At 39.6% G+C, this 6,884-nt stretch overlaps 1 non-coding gene across 1 annotated transcript; it reads left to right on the forward strand.

Moving 5' to 3' along the window:
- The first annotated feature begins 6,560 nt into the window (after positions 1 to 6,560).
- Positions 6,561 to 6,667, forward strand: LOC115032589. Its single transcript, XR_003838234.1, has one exon. It is a non-coding gene; the product is annotated as a U6 spliceosomal RNA (small nuclear RNA).
- Positions 6,668 to 6,884: the final 217 nt, after the last annotated feature.

The raw sequence follows: 6,884 nt of genomic DNA on the forward strand, positions 1-6,884 counted from the left end.
TGGATAGATAGATAGATAGATAGATAGATAGATAGATAGATAGATAGATGATAGATGGATGGTATATATATACAAATATATATATATAGAGAGAGAGATGATAGATATAGATGATAATAGATAGATAGATGATAGATAACTTTTATTCATTCCTATAAAAGAAACTAAAAATTAATAATTCTGGAAAAAAAGTCATTATTTCCAAACTCCAGAATGACTTGAAAGGACCCGGTGTGAGCAAACAACCAAAGCCTGTACAGATGTCTAACTCCAAATTCAGGGTAGCAGCTTATGATCCTCATGTCTTAAAGTATTAAATATATTAAAAATAAAAATCATAACAAGTGTTCATTAGAGAGAATCTATAAAGTATAGGACTTCTAAAGAGGACTAAATACTATGTGAGCCAACAAATAAAAGTGTCACCCCTCTCTTTGCATGCTGCTGTCCCGTGTATCTCGCTAGATTCACAAAGCATTATGTTGAGGATTTCACACACATTTTGCCAAATTTTTCCATAGCTTTATAATTCTTTAATTACTGTATCATGACTCAACTGTTCTGTAATTTCCACGTATTAAGTGGGCCCCATATCTGCTATTATGTTATAATGAGTGATTTGCTTTAATAATAACTTATTAGACTTCAAAAGCACTCTAATAACTACAGAGCAAGATTGTTTTTGAAAGCTGAAGGCAAAGATACATTTCTATAAGGTAGAAAATGGATTTTTCTTGGTGTCCCATCTAAAGATGGTACATTTCTTTATAGCCAGCATTCTATATAGCTAGCATTTCTTTATATGGCCAGTTAGATACTTTCTCTCTCAGACCCTTAGTTCATCATTTCCAAATACATTTCATGATTGAATGTCTCTGCCCTTTTTTTATTTGGTCATTTTGGTTTGGGAGATAAGTGTCCAGAGAAGGCCTCAAAGACACTATACAGCCCAAGCAGGAATCCAACTCACACCCCTCCCCTGGGATTAGAGTTGTATAACACCTTACTCAGTCATCTGCTGTCCTTTATTGGAACCTGTTAGCTATTGTCACTGCATAAAAAAGTAACCCTGAAACTTAACATCACATGGTAACTACTTCCTGATTCACGCGATAACAATGAGTCCATATCCAGATGCAAATTAGCAGGATGCTGGTCCAGCCATTCGTGATGTTCCAGTGAACATGTGAAGTAGAGCTGCAGTCATCCAATCCTCCAGATACTACTGGCAGGAGAATCTAACAGTCCCTCGGTGGCCCTGTATCACTTGGATGAACCTCTCGAGAGAACTACTCACAGTATGGTAGCTGTTTTCCCCAGAGTGTGAGGAACAAAGGAGGTAGAAAGTGCAAGGCTATCCAAATCAGGATCAACAGTCTTAATCACATCCATACGTTCACTTATTTTTTAGTTCACATAGATAAGCTTTGGTGCAAAGTAAGAGGAGATCACACTGAAGAACAGGTTGTATGAGAAGGGATTTAGATTCTATCCTAAAACTGTAAAAACCTGCAATACTGGTTGATGACCATGTATGAGAGTTTTTATGGAGCCCTAAAATATGAGCACAATAATCCTCTATCCAAACTTTCTTCAGGGGCTTGGGGTATGCTTGTTGGTATAGATTGCTTATGACAATCATACACAATGGCCTGGATTTAATCCCTATGAAATGAATGAAGAAAGGAAGGAAGAAAAATTAAGAAAACTCTTCTTCAATCACTCACTCCTATTTAGAAAACTATTACCTAGTAAATGTTGATAGTCACATAGCCTATAAAAAAGCAACCCCACTCCTAGTTTTAATATCTAAAGAAAGTCTTTAAATTGTTCATATCCCTATCAGGCCACATGCAAAAAAAAAAAAATGTTCTATGCAGCAGAATTTGTGCCAGCAATTAGTATGCAAACAATCCAGGCACAATCAATAGAAGAAAAAAGACAGAACAAAAAAATGTGTGGAGTATTGGTGTAATAAAATACTACATATCCCATCTGAGTACCCTAAAAAAGCAGAGTGTAGGGAGGCACCCAGGCATGCCTGTTAAATTCAAAAGCAAGGCATGTATACTCTAATTCCGTTAGTCTACTAGTCATAAAAGATAAATAATATAGCATTTATAAGTACATTTATTTTAAATAAAACTATAAAGCAAAGCAAACATATGAGGAGAAATAATAATTCTCTGAGGAGAGAGATGCCAGTGTTCTCAGGAGAGTGCAGAGGCACTACTAACATATTGCAATCTTTGGGTTTTAGTTTTAGTTTTTAGAAGCTAAAAGCAACATTTATTTTTCTCACATCTCTGTAGTTTGGGAAGAGGTTTGTAGGACCGGTTTATCTGAGAGAGAGTTGGAACGATTGCCCTTAGAATGAATAACTGACCTGTACCCTGTCTCACTCATGCCACCGATGAGAGGGCGCTAGCCTTAGGTTCTTTCCACAGGAACTCTTTATGGAGGGGTGTGGCTTCGTCACAGTATGGTGGCTGCAATGCAAGACTAAGCATCTTAAGAAACACAAAGAGAATGAGCTGCTGGAAGTCTAGCCTTGTAAACTTGCATAGCCCAACTTCAACTGTCTTCTATTGAGCAAACAACTAGAGTCCAGAATGTCATCTGTTCTTTACACTCATTTTTACATCGATTCAGTGTGTGTGTTGGGAGGGGTGCATATGCCATGATAAGCGTGTGCAGAACAGAGGACAACATTTACGAGTCCACTTTTTACTTCCACCATGTGTACCCCAGGGACTGCACTCAGTATCGTCAAGATTGGCAACAAGCATCTTTACCTGCCCAGGTTTCTCTGTGGCCCCTTGATTTACCTTTCTTCCATTTCTCCCTTCTCTCTCAGATCCCCTCCACCTCCCCAACTACTCCTGGACATGGGGTCTGCCCTAGAGTGTGGTTGATATACCCAGTGTCACTGGACTAGAGAAAACTAATTTTCTCTTTCCCAGCAGGTGTCAACTGCACAGAACTCTTCTTAGTTAGGGATGAGACTTTGTATCCTCTTCCTCGTCTCATGCCTGGATTCTCTCTGGCTTGAACCAATGAGGGCATTATGTGCTGTGTCACAGTCTCTGTGAATTCATATGAGCTTAGCTCATGCTGACTCAGCAGGTCTTGTTGGCTTGATGTCCTCCATCCTCTCTGCCTCTTACACTCTTTCCTCCTCCGTTTCTACATAGTTCCCTGAGCTCTGAGGGGAGGGATTTGATGGAAGCATTCCATTTAGGAATAAAGGTTCCAAGGACTGACCATGTCTAAAAGTCTGCACATGGTCCAGTTGTGGGACCCATTCCCATTCCAGTTGTGGGACTGTGCATTCATTCCCATCTGCTACAAAAGGCTTCGTCTCTGAGGTTCCTACTACAGCACAGGGGAATAATTACCAGAGACCCAGACATTATGGGGAGAGAGACCTTGGAACACTCAGCCCTAAACATCTACATCAAATTCCTCCATGGGGCGCAAGAACCCTGCTGAAGAGGAGCTGGGAAGAGTATAAGAGACAGTTGACATGGAGGACACTAAGAATATATGTGTAACTAGGTGTGGATCTTCTTAAGTTATGCATGGCCCTCTGCATCTTGTGCTTCCACCACAGCAGAGCCACTTCACCCTGCACTCCTCTCCTTCATGAACCACAATCCTTCGAAAATCAAGAACCAAATTAACCCTTGAATCTCTCTGCTTCCCCAGACTCAAGTCCCAGAATTTCCCTTAGTGACTCAAACAGAACATCAGCTCTAACCTCCCTAAGTTCACTCCTCCTGTTGATCCATAGACCATCCTGAACTGCCATCACTGTACCCCAGCCCCCAACTCAGGTGGACACTCCCTGCTCAACTGCAGGCCACACCAACCAGAAGACCAGGTAGGCTGCTCCTGGAGCTTCTTTACTCTCCCCATTTAGAGACATCCCCGGGATTCCCCCAGCCTAGCATGTTAACAGACAATTTCTCCCTCACCTTTCCTTACCCCAGCCTCCAACATCAACAAGAATATCCCTGAAGATACCAGCCAATCAGGTCAATAAAACAGGAAACACACAGCCAATACGCTCTAAAAATTTACAGAGGAAACAGTAACTAAGGAACAAAGATGCACCCACAAAGAAAAACCCAGAAATCAGAATCTAGACCTATAATCACTCCAAAGCCAGCTGCCTAGATGGTAGTATAAGAAAACAACCAAGAGTAGCCAGGGAAATATGTTTCCATCAGAGCCCAGCTATCCTACCAGAGCAGGCCCTAAATTCCAACATAACTGAAACACAAGCAAAAGACCTGATAACCAACTATATGAATATGGTTGCGGTCCTTAATGAGGAAATGTATGGATCTCTTAATGAAGTTCAGGAAATCACAGACAAACAATAGAAAGAAAAGAATGAATCACTTAAAGAAAGCCAAGAAAACACAAACAGTTGAAGGAAACAAATAAAATTGTTCAAGACCTAAAAATAGAAATAGAAGCAGTAAAGAAAACACAACAGGGAATTTTGGAAATAATAACTTAGGAATGTGATCTGGAACTATAGAATCAAGTGTCCTCAACAGAATACAACAGATATAAGATAGAATCTTAAACTTAGAAGATCTAACAGATGAAATAGATACATTTGTCAAAAACATTGTTAATTGCCTTTAATCCCATCACTCGGGAGGCAGAGGCAGGAGGACTTCTGAGTTCGAGGCCAGCCTGGTCTACAAAGTGAGTTCCAGGACAGCCAGGGCTATACAGAGAAACACTGCCTCAAAAAAACAATGTTAAATCTACAAATCCAACCCTACATAAGGTGCTAGAAGAAAAAGCTCTAAACTAAGTAGGTTAGCTACACCATAAAATGAATAAACTCACACCAGCAAAACCAAGAGAAGTTCTCTCTCTCTCTCTCTCTCTCTCTCTCTCTCTCTCTCTCTCTCTCTCACACACACACACACACACACACACCAATATAACAGGAATTAACAATCACCAGTTATTGATAGCTCTCAATATCAAAGGTCTCAACTCAATAAAAAGACAAAAGTTAAGAGCATGTATGAATAAGAACTGAATAAATTCTTCTGCATGTAAGAATTACACCTCCACATCAAAGATAGACATGACCTAGGGTAAAAGGTTAGAAAAGATATTCCAAGCAAATGGACCTAAGAAGCAAGCTGGTGTGGCTATTTCAATATCTCACATAAGATCAGATACACTGAACTTGATAGAAAAGAAAGTGAGGAATAGCCTTGAACATATTGGCATAGGATGCAACTTTCTGAACAGAGCACCAATAGATCAGGCACTAAGATCAACAATTAATAAATATAAGACCTCATAGTATTGAAAAACCTTCAGTAAGGCAACAGATACTGTCTAGCAGACAAAGTAGCAGCCTACAGAAGGGAAAAATATTTTTGCCAACTCCACATCAGATAGAAATCTAATATCCAAAATATATAAAGAACTCAAGAAACTAGATATCAAAAGAAAAAATAATCCAATTTAAAATGTGGGATAGAGCTAATCAGAGAATTCTTAATAGAGTAAAAGTAAATGCCTGAGATACACTTTTTAAAATGTTCAAAATCGTTAGCCATCATGGGAATGCAAATCAAAACCACTTTGAGATTTTATCTTATACCTGTTAGAAAGACTAAGATCGAAAACCCAATTGACAGCTCATGATGGGCAGGATATAGAGCAAGAGAACATTGCTCCATGCTGATATGAGTGCAAACTTGTATAGACACATAGAAATCCTCAAGACCCAGCTATATCTCTATTGGTCATACACCCAAAGGATGATCCATCACACCACAAGGACATTTGCTCGATTATTCTCATTGTGGCTTATTCATAATAGCCAGAAAACAATCTAGACGTCCTCAACTGAAGAATGAATAAAAATGTGAAAAGTTTACATAATAGAGTACTACTCAGCTGTTAAAAAATGATGTCATGAAATTTTCAGGCAAATGAATGTAACTACAAAAAATTTATCCTGAGTGAGGTGACCCAGACCAAGAAATACAAATGTAGCATGTAGTCACTTATAGGTGGATATTAGCTGTTAAGTCAATAATAAGCTACAGTCCACAGACCCAGAAATGTAAAAGAAGAGGGCTCTAGAGGAAATGAATGGACCTCCTGGAGAGGGAGAAATAGAATTAATTTTGCAAATGGACTTGGGGTGGGTGGGAACAGGAGCAGGAGGGATCAGGTGGGGGTTGAGGGTGAAAATATGGGGAGAAATTTAGAATTAGTGAGCAGTTAGAGCGTGGTATAGAAACCTACCTAGTTCAATGGAAACTTCCTGGAATATATGATGTCCTTGTAATGTGGACTATGAAGTCAGAACTGGCCATCTTTTACAGCCAGGCAAGGCTTCCAGTGGTGAGACTGGGTTGCATTCTGTCAAGTTGTTGGCTGAAAGGGTCCTGTGGAAATCGCTAAACAGTCCAGACTGATGCTAGGACAGAGGGTTGTTCTCTTCAAACTGATAGCAAGGCCTTGTTACCTAGAACAACATCCACCCAGCTCTTTGAAAGTGGAGAGGTGTGCTTGCTTCGGCAGCACATATACTAAAATTGGTACGATACAGAGAAGATTAGCATGGACCCTGTGCAAGGATGACACACAAATTCGTGAACCATTCCACATTTTTCATCAGGGAAATGCAAATCAAAAAAAGATTCCACCTTACACTAGTCATGTCAGAATTGCTGAAGATCAAAAATTCAGGTGAAGTCTCCATTCAGGCACCAACTCAACCTCTCCACTTTCTCCTTCTTCTTCTTCTTCTTCTTCTTCTTCTTCTTCTTCTTCTTCTTCTTCTTCTTCTTCTTCTTCTTCTTCTTCTTCTTCTTCTTCTTCTTCTTCTT

This window comes from Mus caroli, chromosome 11 (assembly GCF_900094665.2).
Source record: "Mus caroli chromosome 11, CAROLI_EIJ_v1.1, whole genome shotgun sequence".
NCBI classification, from domain to species: Eukaryota; Metazoa; Chordata; class Mammalia; order Rodentia; family Muridae; genus Mus; species Mus caroli.